The 15,799-nt window shown below is 38.1% G+C and overlaps 1 protein-coding gene across 4 annotated transcripts in view; it reads right to left on the bottom strand.

The window, feature by feature from the left end:
- The window catches only part of LOC144980498 (C-C chemokine receptor type 1-like), a 300,720-nt gene extending 289,972 nt beyond the window's left edge, over window positions 1–10,748 (bottom strand). For 3 of the 4 annotated variants that reach the window (XM_078928120.1, XM_078928119.1, XM_078928121.1), the window contains exon 1: window positions 10,529–10,748. The gene's annotated coding sequence lies outside the window, so the exon portion shown is untranslated. The remainder of the gene's footprint in view (window positions 1–10,528) is intronic. The other variant, XM_078928122.1, reaches the window with a different exon arrangement.
- Between the last annotated feature and the right edge of the window lie 5,051 nt (window positions 10,749–15,799).

Below are 15,799 nucleotides of genomic sequence, written 5' to 3'. Positions count from 1 at the left end.
GTCACTCCCGTGCGGTCTACGTCATTGTTATTATTATGTTGTCACCAAACAAGGGACTGAATTAGGTAGAAACTGGATCCATTCTATAGATAGTTCAAATTTGACGTCACTCAGGATTGTATTATTGTTTTTTGCCATCCGCGTTTATGAGTAATTCTCACTAAACTGTATTAACCTGCCTAAAAACTTTCATGGTTGCTAACAGTTTTGTGTGTTGGTCCGTTATACTTCCGGATGGCAATGTTATGAGTTTCTAAGCCAAGCGCATACTATCTATAACATGACGATGGCTACCGTGCAATGCACACCACTTAGATGTCACTCCCGTGTGGTCTACGTCATTGTGATTATTATGTTGTCACCAAACAAGGGACTGATTAGGCAGAAACTGGATCCACTCTATAGATAGAATGCGCTTGGCTAAGGAGTTCACAACATTGCCATCCGGAAGTATAACGGACCAACACACAAACTCTGTGTAACCATGAACTTTTATAGTCTGGTTAATACAATTTAGTGAGAACAACTCACAAACGCGGATGGCAAAAACAATAACAAAGGCCTGAATGACGTCATCTGCATACTATCTATAATGTCATCTAGACTATGTTAAAATCAAATGTATTAAATGACGTTCTCTTGTCGATGTTTCATTAAGAAAATATTACTACCATGGATTTTTAAATCTAACACACATTTCAGTTCATACTAAAGAATATCGATGGTCGGCGTAGCAAATAACCGAATTCCTGATTTTCCCGATCGGCGGATCAAAACTCTGAAGTCTAAATACGAGATTTGTGTACCATGTTTTATTTGATTTAGGGCGGATCAGACCGTAGCCATCGTAAACTTATAGATAGTATGCGCTTGGCTAAGAAGATCACAACATTGCCATCCGGAAGTATAACGGACCAACACACAAAACTTTGTGTAAACCATGATCGTTTATAGTCAGGTTAATACAGTTTAGTGAGAATCACTCATAAACGCGGATGGCAAAAAAACAATATCAAAGACCTGATTGACGTCAACTTCGAACTATCTATAGCCGACCAAAAAATGACGTCAAAATATCAGTCTTTGGCAACAAAAGAAAACAAATCGTGAGTTGTATTTAATAGTTCAACCAATTAAATACCTTGTTTCCTTGAGTTCTACTAACGACAACTCACTAGACGATACACAAACCTAAATAAAGGACGTTAAACTACCAGTCCTAGAGGGTTTTTGTGTCAGGCTATAGATAGAATGCGCTTGGCCAAGGAGTTCACAACATTGCCATCCGGAAGTATAACGGACCAACACACAAACTCTGTGTAACCATGAACTTTTATAGTCTGGTTAATACAGTTTAGTGAGAACAACTCATAAATGCGGATGGCAAAAACAACAACAAAGGCCTGAGTGACGTCATCTGCATACTATCTATATGTTAACGATGGCTACGCTACAACCCATATTTTGACGTCATTTTAAGGTTGGTGTCCCGCCTCGTGAGTTGTCTTTACTAGAGCTCAAAGAAGCAATTGATCCCATTGGTTGAACTGTTGAATAAAACTCAATTTGTTTTCTTTTGTGGTCAAAGACTTGTCTTTTGACGCCATTTTTCGGTCAGTGTCAGGCTATAACTTCACGATGACTGCGGTCAGACCATGAGTTTCCTAAGGCCACGATCGGACCGCTGATGACTTCATTAAAACATGGTGCGCAAAGCTCGTAATGCAGACTACAGAGTTTTTATTCTGAAAATCGAGATTTCAGAGTTTTGATCCTTCGACCGTGAAAATCGAGACTTCAGAGGTTTGATCCTCCGACCGTGAAAATCGAGATTTCAGAGTTTTGATCCTTCGACCGTGAAAATCGAGACTTCAGAGGTTTGATCCTCCGATATATCAATATCCAGAATGAAATAACAGTTGAAAAGTCACTTCATCAACAAGAAACGTTCACACATATCTACATGCAAGCTACATGGATAGTTTTGGATTGAATCCAACGCTTAGGATTGCACCAAGTGACACCACACTGCCAATTCCATTTATCTGATTAAGACTACTGATATAAGATTACTGATTTAAACTTAATTTTATCTACGGGTAATTTAGATCATTTCTTTCTTTGAAATCTTTCGTTCAAGGACTTTAATCAAACGAGAAGTCACTTTAATCGTAGATAAAGGAAGTAAAAATTACCTGGACAAAATTATGTAAAAAGATGTTTTTTGAGTGAGCGGTGGCAGGTATTATCTGATTATGATGATGGTGTTGATGATGATGATGCTGATGATGATGATGATGATGATGATGATGATGATGATGATGATGATGATGATGATAATGATGATGATGATGATGATGATGATGATGATGATGATGATGATGATGATGATGATGATGATGATGGTGATGATGATGATGATGATGATGATGATGATGATGATGATGATGATGATGATGATGATGATGATGATGCTGATGATGATGATGATGATCTTTTGCACGGGAAAGAGAATCAAAACACCATTACTGTAAACATTTTAAAGTTTGAGTCATAATTTATTGCAAACGTTGAAAATATCAAAGGAATTCGGCATTATGAGAAAACGGTTTGGTCTATCACTATCGTTATTCAACATTCGTAATGTCACTTAAAATATAAGTCCGCATGCAAAAATTCACGGCACCACATTTCGTAACTTTGGAGGAATTTACGATATTCCATTCGCACTGAACTTTTAACGGACTAACCCGCAATACAATGACAAAAAAAAACCCCAACAAATTACACACATATTTTTTAATAACTTTGAATAGAAAAGTGGTCCTCAAACATAGATAGTATGCGCTTGGCTAAGAAGCTCACAACATTGCCATCCCGAAGTATAACAGACAAACACACAAAACTGTGTGTAACTATGAACTTATATAGATAGTATGCGCTTGGCTAAGAAGCTCACAACATTGCCATCCCGAAGTATAACGGACAAACACACAAAACTGTGTGTATCCATGAACTTATATAGATAGTATTCGCTTGGCTAAGAAGCTCATAACATTGCCATCCGGAAGTATAACGGACCAACACACAAACCTGTGTGTATCCATGAACGTTTATAGATAGTATTCGCTTGGCTAAGAAGCTCATAACATTGCCATCCGGAAGTATAACGGACCAACACACAAAACTATGTGTAACGATGAACTTATATAGATAGTATGCGCTTGGCTAAGAAGCTCACAACATTGCCATCCCGAAGTATAACGGACCAACACACAAAACTATGTGTAACTATGAACTTATATAGATAGTATGCGCTTGGCTAAGAAGCTCATAACATTGCCATCCGGAAGTATAACAGATCAACACACAAAACTGTGTGTAACTATGAACTTATATAGATAGTATGCGCTTGGCTAAGAAGCTCACAACATTGCCATCCGGAAGAATAACGGACCAACACACAAAAATCTGTGTAACCATGAACGATTATAGGCTGGTTAATACCATTTAGTGAGAAGTACTCATAAACGTGGATGGCAAAAAACAATAACAAAGACCGGAGTGACCTCAACTTCATTCTATCTATAGATCTATTATTCGGTTATGCGAAAAACTGAATATAGAAGGAACGAACTCGACGTCACTCAGTTCTTTGTTATTGTTTCTCTAGCCAACCATATATGTAGCTGATACTAAATTCTATCAATCAGACCGTTGAAGGTCACGCATAGCTTCGACTTGCGGATTTTGAGAGGTTTTTACCTAAACGCATGGCATCAATAATCCACTCCCATTAACCCTCTCCTTACCAGCCATTTTCGGAATTTTCCCCAAAACTTCACACCCACCCAACACAAAAAAACAGACATTTCTTACTCAAACAGAAAAGCAACAGACACATTCTAGACATAATATTGTTCAACAATATGAGCTCTATTACAAAATGTCAAGTTCTTATAGATAGTATGCGTTTGGCTAAGATGCGTTTGGCTAAGATGCGTTTGGCTAAGATTTTCACAACATTGCCATCCGGAAGTTTAACGGACCAACACACAAAACTATGTGTAACCATGAACTTTTATAGTCTGGTTAATTCAGTTTAGTGAGAATCACTCACAAACGCGGAAGGCAAAATATAATAACAAAGACTTGAGTGACGTCATCTTCGTTCTATCTATAGCGAGAGCAAAGAGAATGAAATCTGGAAGAGAAAAGCGACGGTTGCATCGAAACAAATGTGACGATTTTCCTATAGGTGGTAAGGCGAGGGTTAATCTTTGTTTTGTGCACAGTGAGTTGAAAGCAAGTTGATCCAGCTCTTTGTTTTTGTCTTAAGACAGCCTGTTTGTGATTAGTTATCACGAAATTATAGATAGTATGCAGATGACGTCACTCAGGCCTTTGTTATGGTTTTTGCCATCCGCGTTTGTGAGTTGTTCTCACTAAACTGTATTAACCAGACTATGAAAGTTCATGGTTACACAGAGTTTGTGTGTTGGTCCGTTATACTTCCGGATGGCAATGTTGGGAACTCCTTGGCCAAGCGCATTCTATCTATATCAATCCGACGAAAGATAGTTCGAAGATGACGTCAATCACGTCTTTGTTATTGTTTTTTTTTTGCCATCCGCGTTTATGAGTAATACTCACTGAACTGTATTAACCTGACTCTTAACGTTCATGGATACACACAGTTTAGTGTGTTGGTCCGTTATACTTCCGGATGGCAATGATATGAGCTTCTGAACCAAACGCATACTATCTATAGATGCTTTGCGGTTGGCTAAGAAACTCACAACATTGTCTTCCGGAAATGTAATGTACCAACACACAAAACTATTGATAGTATGCGCTTGGCTAAGAAGCTCATAACATTGCCATCCGGAAGTATAACGGACCAACACACAAAACTGTGTAGGTCCATGAACGTTTATAGTCGGGTTAATACAGTTCAGTGAGCATTACTCATAAACGCGGATGGCAAAAAACAATAACAAAGACCTGAGTGACGTCATCTTCGAACCATCTATATTTTATGTAACCTTGAACGTTTATAGTCTGGCTAATACAGTTTAGTGAGACTAACTCATAAACAAAGATGACCAAAAAACAAAAAACAATAACAAAGACTTGAGTGACGTCAACTTCGTTCTATCTATCTAGAAACGCAGAAGGTTACACACAATTTTATGTTGTTATGTTGAATTTGTCTGGTGGATTTTGTAAGTATTTTTTCTAACCGCATAGCATCAATTGATACGACGCATTTATATAAAATATTCACAAGTACCCTCGGTGACCTTTAAAGATTATAGTCTGTTAAGAGTGTGCCTATGTGACTTTATCGCTGTGACATTTGAACATGTATTTTAACGTCATTTGTAGGTTAATGCACATACACAAATCTATAGATAGTATGCGCTTGGCTAAGAAGCTCACAACATTGCCATCCGGAGGTATAACTGACCAACACACAAAACTGTGTGTAACCATGCACTATCTATAGATAGTATGCGCTTGGCTAAGAAGCTCATAACATTGCCATCCGGACGTATAATGGACCAACACACAAAACTGTGTGTATCCATGAACTTTTATAGTCTGGTTAATACATTTTAGTGAGAATTACTCGTAAAAGCTGATGGCAAAAAAAAAAAAACAATAACAGAGACCTGAGTGACGTCATCTTCATACTATCTATAGATAGTTCGATGTTGACGTCACTCAGATCTTTGTTATTGTATTTTGCCATCCAACCATATTCTGCAGACTATAAATAGTTCGAAGATGACGTCACTCAGGTCTTTGTTATTGTATTTTGCCATCCGCGTTTATGAGTAATGCTCACTGAACTGTATTAACCCGACTATAAACGTTCATGGATACACACAGGCTTGTGTGTTGGTCCATTATACGTCCGGATGGCAATGTCATGAGCTTCTTTGCCAAGCGCATACTATCTATAAATGTTCAAGATAACAAATAATTTTGTGTGTTGGTCCGTTGTTTTTACGGATGGCAATGGTGTGAGCTTCTTAGCTAAGCGCACACTATCTATTGAGTTGTCGTTAGTTTTACTCAAGAAATCGAATGGTCCCATTGGTTGAAATATTGAATACAATTGGATTCAATAGTCTGATGTCACGTCGCCCAGCAAAGGCGGCCATCGTGGTTCTCAACGAAGAAAATCGGTACTTTTTATTTTTCATGCTGGCTAGAATGTGTAAGAGTCAAAACATGATCAGATTTATGTGTTTTCCCTCTGGATACGCTTTTATGCTCCTCGGAGAAATATTTCACAAGGGCGTCCGCCATTGTTCCGATAGTTTAGAGCAAGCTACTAAGTTACCATGCATCATTACGAGGGAAGTGACGTTATGACTGAAGCATATTCCCGAGGTGTTTTGTTTTACGTAGCCATCATTTTATTGCTTTTTGCCATAAATGTCTATGAGTAATTCTAACTAAACTGTATTAACCAGACTATAAGCGTTCATGGTTACACATAGTTTTGTGTGTTGGTGCGTTATACTTCCACATGGCAATGCTGCGAGCTTCTTAGCCAAGCGCATACTATATATAGCCTGGCAGTCGCCATCGAATATCTATAGATAGTAAGCGTAGTATGCACTCTTTTCTATTCTCACTCCCATATGTCCCTCTCTCTCTCTCTCTCTCTCTCTCTCTCTCTCTCTCTCTCTCTCTCTCTCTCTCTCTCTCTTTCTCTCTTCTCTCTCTCTATGTCTCTCTCTCTCTCTCTCTCTCTCTCTCTCTCTCTCTCTCTCTCTCTCTCTCTCTCCCCCCCCCCCTCATTCTCTATCTTTCTCCCACCCTCAACCTCTGTCTGTATGTGTACGTTTGTGTGTGTATGTGTGTGTATGTATGTGTGTATGTGTGTATGTATGTGTGTATGTGTGTATATGTGTGTGTATGTATGTGAGTGTATGTATATGTGTGTATGTGTATGTATGTGTGTGTATGTGTGTATATGAGTGTATGTTGGATGTGTGTATGTGCATGTATGTATGTGTGTATTTGTGTCTGTATGTGTGTGTGTTAGTGTGCATGTTTATTTATTCACAACCAATGAAAGCACAACAGGGTGAGCCAGTTTTTACACAAATGCATAGAGGTGTAATCTCAAAACGGATCGATAATCATAAAAAAATATCGACAGATATCGATTTTTGAAAATAATAATAATAATAATAATAATATGCGTCCATTAAAATGCACTCTTCCTAACCATCTCATATGAAAATTATGTAATGTGATCCATTGATGCAATGCGTTTAGGTAAAATACTAACAACATCCGCTCTTTGGATAGAACGAACCAAAACACAAAACACTGTTTATAAATAGCTGAAATTGACGGCACTCAGCTCTTTATTATTATTTTTAGCTAGCAATTATTTTTGTGAGTAGTTCTCACTAAATTGTATTAATCAAACTATAAACGTAAAAGGTTAGACATAGTTTTGTGTTTTGGGCTGACACAAGAACCCTCTTGGACTGGCAGTTTGACGTCATTTTTTATGTTTGTGTAGCGTCTAGTCAGTTGTCGTTAGTAGAACTCAAGGAAACAAGTTATTTCATTGGTTGAACTACTGAATAAAACTCACGATTTTTTTTCTTTTGTGGCAAAAGACTGGCATTTTGATGTCACTTTTTGGTTAGTGTCAGGCATTTACGATGGCTACCGTTATATGCTACTGGTGGGTGTTATGAGTTTTTTTAATAACCACAAGACAGCAATAGATGGTGACCCGAGTGACGTCAACTTCATTCTACCTATAGATAGTATGCGCTTGGCTAAGAAGCTCATAACATTGCCATCCGGAAATATAACGGACCAACACATAAAACTGTGTGTATCCATGAACGTTCATAGTCAGGTTAATACAGTTATGTGAGCATTACTCATAAACGCGGATGGCCAAAAACAATAACAAAGACCTGAGTGACGTCATCTTCGAACTATCTATAGTAATGCTCACTCAACTGTATTAACCTGACTATAAACGTTCATGGTTACACACAGTTTTGTGTGTTTGTCCGTTATACTTCCGGATGGCAAAGTTATGAGATTCTTAGCCAAGCGCATACTATCTATACATAGAACGAAGATGACGTCACTCATGTCTTTGTTATTGCTTTTTGCCAGCCACGTTTATGAGTAATTCTCACTAAACTGTATTAACCTGAGTATAAACGCTCATGGATACACACAGTTTTGTGTGTTGGTCCGTTATACTTCCGGATGGCAATGTTGTGAGCTTCTTAACCAAGTGCGTACTATCTATAGATAGTGTGCGCTTGGCTAAGAAAGTGACATTGCCATCCGGAATTATTACGAAACACCACACAAGACTATATGTAATCTTGGCCGTGTATAAGTCTGGTTAATACAGTTTATTGAGAATTACTCATAAACTTGGATGATAAAAAACAACTCTGTTAACGGCCAAGTACTCGTTTTACACATGAGTACGGTGAGAGAATGTGAGCTAAGAGCCTTCACGATCCGAAAGCGAGTGTCATACCACTTGACCACATAGCCGCACATATTTCAATAGTAGGATGTATAGATAGTATGCGCTTGGCTAGGAAGCTCATAACATTGCCATCCGGAAGTATAACGGACCAACACACAAAACTGTGTGTATCCATGAACGTTTATAGTCAGCTTAATACAGTTTAGTGAACATTACTCATAAACGTGGATGGCAAAAAACAATAACAAAGACTTGAGTGACGTCAACTAAGAACTATCTATAGGCAAATTCTTAGGATTACGGGACGTAAAAGAGTGAGGATGAATTATCTTCTCATCATTTTATTTCTTAATTCATTTTCCGTGGCCCAATACGCATCAACAGTCGTAACGTCACTTCCCTCGTAATGACGCATGTTAACTTAGTAACTGCTCTAAACTATCTGGCGGACGCCCTTATGAAATATTTCTCCGACGAGCATAAAAGCGTATCCAGAGGGAAAAAAAAAACATAATAAATCTGATCGTGTTTTGACGTTTACACATTCTGATCACAAGACATATGAAAAGTTCTAGCCAGCATGAAGAATAAAAAATACTGATTTTCTTTGTTTAGCAACCGGCCGCCGTTGCTGGGCGACGTGACATCAGACTATAGATATAATGCGCTTGGCCAAGGAGTTCACAACATTGCCATCCGGAAGTATAACGGACCAACACACAAACTCTGTGTAACCATAAACTTTTATAGTCTGGTTAATACAGTTTAGTGAGAACAACTCATAAACGCGGATGGCAAAAACAATAATAAAGGCCTGAGTGACGTCATCTTCGAACTATCTATTGAATCCAATCGTCGCCTTCGTTAACCAAAAGCCTGATGCTAACCCAAGAAAAAAATCGTCATAACATCAGACAGAAACCAAGGAAAAAAAATATTTGTGAGTTGTAATCAGTAGCTCAGTAGCTCAGCCAATATAGATAGTTCGGAGTTGACGTCACTCAGGTCTTTGTTATTGTTTTTTGCCATCTGCGTTTATGAGTAATGCTCACTGAACTGTATTAACCCGACTATAAACGTTCATGGATACACATAGTTTTGTTTGTTGGTCCGTTATACTTCCGGATGGCAATGTTGTGAGCTCCTTAGCCAAGCGCATACCATCGATAGGCACAGAGAGAAAGCGACATGACCACGCCCATCGGACAGTCGTCATAATGTAAACAATGGCAGTGATTGGTAAACATAGCAAACTTCACGGGTTTTACAGTCGAAGGTATGTGTCTAAGTAAAATACCCACTGTTCTGCCCCTTAAGAATGGAAGCAACACCGAAACAATGTGTATCGATAGTTCGAAGATGACGTCACTCAGGTCTTTGTTATTGTTTTTTTTGCCATCTGCGTTTATGAGTACTTCTCACTAAACTGTATTAACCAGACTATAAACGATCATGGTTACACACAGTTTTGTGTGTTGATCCGTTATACTTCCGGATGGCAATGTTGTGAACTCCTTAGCCAAGCGCATACTATCTATACTTCAACATTGAACATGATCGAGAAAATCGTGTGATAACTAGTCACCCATTCGACAGTATAAAAACAATAACAATGATCAGAGTGAGGCCATTCATTCACGTTATTGTTTATAAACAATCAACTTTGTTCGAGCACGTGTGAAGGTGTATCAGAAATCCAATGTTTTGATTGGTCAAAAATCTACTGATTAATCCATACTGATGTAATACAGTTTAGAGAGATTGGGTCACTAATAGATCGAACGAAGAACTCATGTTTTGTTATCGTTTTTTTTTTTTTTTTTTTTTTTTTTTTTTTTTTTTTTTTTTGACTTCCACGATTATGAGTAATGCTCACTAAACTGTATTAACCAGACTATAAACGTTCATAGTTATACACAGTTTTGTGTTTTCGTCCGTTTTACTTCCGGATGGCAAAGTTGTGAGCTTCGTAACCGAGTGCATACTATCTATCTAAACGATAGTGATAATACTCTCTCCCCGACTTACGGAACGAATTCATTGATTCGCGTTGAACAGAGAGAATGCCAAAACATTACATAGCCAAAAGTCCTTCAACTGATAGAAATAACGAACAGTTTATTCCTGGAAAAAATGTGTGTTATTTATACACTGTCTTCTCTTTTTCCCAAGAGTGAGTACCACGACATAAAGCGACGGGTGTGAGTGTGAGTGAGTGAGTGAGTAGTCCGTGCACGTGATAACGGACGACGACGATGAGTGTTTTGGTGCCAAGCTTGATGGGACTGCGAAGAGTTGTAAGCAGATGACAACTCGTTTTTTGTTAAGTACTCAACAAGTGGAGGGATAGAGAAAGAAAAAGAGAGAGAGAGAGAGAGAGAGAGAGAGAGAGAGATGGAGAGAGACTATAGAGATAGAGATAGGGGGAGGAGAGAGGGGAGAGAGAGGAAGTGAGAGAGACGTTTTTGTGAAATTATCAACAAGTGGTGGGATAGAGAAAGAAAGAAAGAGAGAGATGGAGGGAGAGAGAGAGAGAGAGAGAGAGAGAGAGAGAGAGAGACTATGGAGATAGAGAGAGGGGAAATGAGAGAGGGGAGAAAGATAAAGGGAGGGAGATAGGTGGAGAGAGAGGGAGGGAGAGAGAGACGTTTATGTGAAGTAATCAACAAGTGGTGGGATAGAGAAAGAAAGAAAGAGAGAGATGGAGAGAGAGAGAGATAGAGAGAGAGAGAGACTATGGAGATAGATAGAGGGGGAAAGGATGGAGAGGAGAAACAAGGAGAGAAAGGGAGGAAGAGAGGTGGAGAGAGAGGAGGGGAGAGATATGTTATTTTGTTAAGTACTCAACAAGTGGAGATATAGAGAAAGAAAGAGAGAGAGAGAGAGAGAGAGAGAGAGATGGAGAGAGAGAGAGACTATAGAGATAGAGAGATGGGGACAAAGAGAGAGAGAAAGAGAGAGAGAGAGAGAAAGGGAGGATGAGAGGTGGAGAGAGAGGAGGAGAGAGGTTTGAGATATATATATATATATATATATATATATATATATATATATATATATATATATATATATATAATCGTGTTATAATACACATATGGTGCGAATTGTGCCCCACATGTTGATAGTAACAATGGAGCGAATGATATATAAATACAGTTATTTAGAAAACAAACTCGACAGTCTGGATTTCTTATTATCTCACATAAGAGAAAACACAGCGATACGAGGTATATCGATATCTTTGCCAAGTAGACAACGTGTTCTTTCTGTTGATGTATCGCAAGCGTTTCTTGGCACAAGTGAGAAGCAGATGCGGATCCCCCGCCAAACAGGCCGGTACAAAAGCTACACGTTGTAAATAAATAAATGCGCACCAAAAATATTTCAGTTTCAAATATCTATTTCATATAATAAGCGGTGCGACGCAGCAGTTGTCGCTCAGTGAGCTTGTTTTGAAATGAATGGGCATGATCTTTATTAACTTTCCATGTGCCCGAGGTAATTGGTCACATTTACAAATGTGCTCAAAGTGACCCACTTCGTGAAAAGTGTTCACAGCTTTTTAAATATCTAACATCACGATTGGTCATTTGATTCAGCTTGACACATGGGTATGTTTATAACATTTGTAAACAAAGCAGCGTGTTTACATTTGATAAGATTAGTGAGCAACAAATCATGTGATTGATGACCTGGTTGGACGTAAATATGAATATAGATCGCTCCCATTCAACCCAAGATGACTACTTTGTACAAATTTGTTCAACTGAGATGGGCACGGGAACTTACTTTAGCTTTTAGACAGAGCAGTATCCACTTAATGTGATCAAAGCGCTTTACAAGGGGTTCATGGCCAACAGCAGCATGCATGAAACATATAGAACGAGACATGACACCAGTTAGGCGATATTACAATTTTATTTCCGACAGAGACAACGCTATTAACGTCATGTGCTCATTTTACAAATGAGTACGGTGAGAGAATGTGAGTAAAGAGCCTTTTTCCAAACGACTCAACTATGCGCCGAGCGGGGCTCGAACTCAGAACCATCCGATCCTAAAGCGAGCGTCATATACATAGGCATGCACGAACTCCAGGACTGGGAATTGCAGGACGGCATTTTGTTTACAGAAGAATCGTGTTGTAAATAAATGCGCAGAAAAAATATTTCAGTTTCAGATAATTATTTCACATAAGCGGTGCTACATAGCAGTTGTCGTACCAAAAGTTCACGCTCATTGAGCGTTGTCTCTGTCGGAAAAAAATGTCATATCACCTAATAGGCGTCATGTCTCGTTCGACATGTTTTGTGTTGCTGTTGGCTAGGCTCCCCTTGTAAAGCGGTTTGAGCACGTTTAGTGGATATTGCGCTATATAAAAAGCTACATTTTTTCTTTTAATTTTTTTTTCTTTTTTTTTTGTTTGTTTGTTTTGTTTTTGTTTTGTTTTTTTTTTGTTGTTTTTTTTTTTTTTTTTTTTTTTGGGGGGGGGGGGGGGGGGTCAGAATCAGAACAATCAAATGGTGATATTCCAATTTGATAGACCTCGACGCATAGGTTAGACAAATATCTGTTTTCCTAAACGATTCAAATGTAAGGATGATGAGCCAGTGGCCAGCTGTGTGACATGACATGAATCCCATTGAACACTCATTACATGTGTGATTTTATGACAGGAAAATCTAATTTAAAAAAAAACACACAATAACAAAAAGACAAGAAAGCTGTATAAAATTCGATAAATTATTCAACAGACTAAATTCAATTTGCTGATAATATTCCAACAGAATCAGTCAATCAGCTAACATCATCAATGAGGCAAAGAGTTGGGGCTTTGATCAATTCTAATGGCGGACATATACAATACTGAAGAGCGTCATGTTTACTGATTTGGTGCGGCTATGTGGTCTAGTGGTATGACACTCGATTTCGGATCGGAAGGTCCTGGGTTCGAGCCGCGCGCTCGGTGCATAGTTGAGTCCTTGGAAAAAGGCTCTTGACTCACATTCTCTCACCGTACTCAGGTGTAAAATGAGTACCTGGCCGTTAACAGCGTTGTCTATGTCCGAAATATTGTAATATCGCCTGACAGGCGTCATGTCCCGTCCTACATGTTAAATGTTGTTGTTGACCACGGACTCCTTGTAAAGCGCTTTGAGCACATTTAGTGGATATTGCGCTATATAAAAGCTCAAAAAAGCTCAATTTCATTTTTGTGCTCTATTTTGCAAACTCGATTTCTAATGATTGGTTTTAAATATGAGAAACTTTTCAACAGTTTACACAAATTCAATCAATTATACATCAAAAGAAAACTAGTTTTGTCTCATTTCCAAATATGTCAATATGTATAGATAATTCGAAGATGACGTCACTCAGGTCTTTGTTATTGTTTTTTGCCATCCGCGTTTATGAATAATGCTCACTGAACTATATTAACCCGACTATAAACGTTCATGGATACACACAGTACTGTGTGTTGGTCCGTTATACTTCCGGATGGCAATGTTATGAGCTTCTTAGTCAAGCGCATACTATTTATATGTCATTATATGTATATGGAATTTGGGCGATTTGTTTACTAGTCTCACCTCACTTTGGTTATTTCTTCCTACAACGTTGTGTCATCCATGGATATACATATATATATATATATATATATATATATATATATATATATATATATATATGTAGAGAGAGAGAGAGAGAGAGAGAGAGAGAGAGAGAGAGAGAGGGAGAGAGAAAGAGAGAGAGACAGACAGACAGACAGACAGACAGACAGACAGGCGTACAGAGAGTAATTTTGTTTTAAATACCTAAGTCAGCATGACTCATTAAGCGAAAAAAACACTCATTATACTGCGTTACAAAATTTGGCCTATAGATAGTATGCAGATGACGTCACTCAGGCCTTTGTTATTGTTTTTGCCATCCGCGTTTGTGAGTTGTTCTCACTAAACTGTATTAACCAGACTATAAAAGTTCATGGTTACACAGAGTTTGTGTGTTGGTCCGTTATACTTCCGGATGGCAATGTTGTGAACTCCTTGGCCAAGCGCATACTATCTATACTTCAGATGACAGACAAAATATGCAGATAATGGTGGGGATCGGATAAAAGCAATTACAGTTGGATAATGAGGTAAAACGGATTTAATTTAAAAGGGTTTTTATAATGGTGACATCGGCATCTATTTTTAATGCTATGCGCTAGGGATTTTTTTTTACTCAAAAATTCTGCCAGCCGGAAAACTATGTGTCACTTTGACCGTTTATAGAGAGAACGAAGTTGATGCCACTCAGGTCTTTGTTATTGTTGTTTTTTTTTGTTTTTTTTTTGTTTTTTTTTTGTTATTGTTTTTGTTTTTGTTTTTTTTGGTTTTGTTTTTGTTTTTTGTTTTTTTTGTTTGTTTTTTTTTTTCCATCCATGTTTATGAGTAATTCTCACTAAAATGTATTAACCTGACGATAAATATATTCAATGTTACACATAGATTTGTGAGTTGGTCTGTTATATTTCCGGATGGCAATGCTGTAAGTTTCTTAGTCAAGAGCACAGCACCTTTTGTCTGAGTGATACAATTTACTGAGAATTATTCATCAAAATGGCTGGCTACAAACAACAATAAAGATGTGAATGACCTCAACTTCCTGTTTTCCAACCTGACACCAACGATTACAGTGAATACTTGATGCTGAGCGTTTAATTAAAATAATCACAACATCCGTCAGCTCGATTTGATATTGTACCAACACACAAAACTATGTGTACCAATGAACGATTATAGTCTGGTTAATACAATTTTGTGAGAATTGGATTCAATAGTCTGATGTCACGTCGCCCAGCAACGGCTAGCAGCGTGGTTCTAAACAAAGAAAATGGGTACTTTAATTCTTCATGCTGGCTAGAAATTTTCATATGTCATATGATCAGAATGTATAAAAGTCAAAACTTGATCATATTTATAATGTTTTTCTCCTCTGGATACACTTTTATGCTCGTAGGAGAAATATTTCATTAGGAGGTCCGCCATTGTTTCGATAGTTTAGAGCAAGTTGCTAAGTTACCACGCGTCATTAGGAGGGAAGTGACGTCATGACTGTTGAAGCGTATAACTCATAAAATGGCTGGCTAAAAACAATAACAAAGAGCTGAGTGACGTCCATTTCGTTCTATCTATAAGGCATGTGAAGTGGTGCGAAGCCATCGTTAACTTATAGATAGTTCGAAGATGACGTCATTCATGTCTTTGTTATTATTTTTTGCCATCCGCGTTTATGAGTAATGCTCACTGAACT

Source organism: Berghia stephanieae, chromosome 10 (genome assembly GCF_034508935.2).
Source record: "Berghia stephanieae isolate SIO BIC M18660-M18661 chromosome 10, UCSD_Bste_1.3, whole genome shotgun sequence".
NCBI classification, from domain to species: Eukaryota; Metazoa; Mollusca; class Gastropoda; order Nudibranchia; family Aeolidiidae; genus Berghia; species Berghia stephanieae.
Note: the sequence above shows the minus strand (reverse complement) of the source record. Positions and strands in the feature narration are given on the sequence as shown.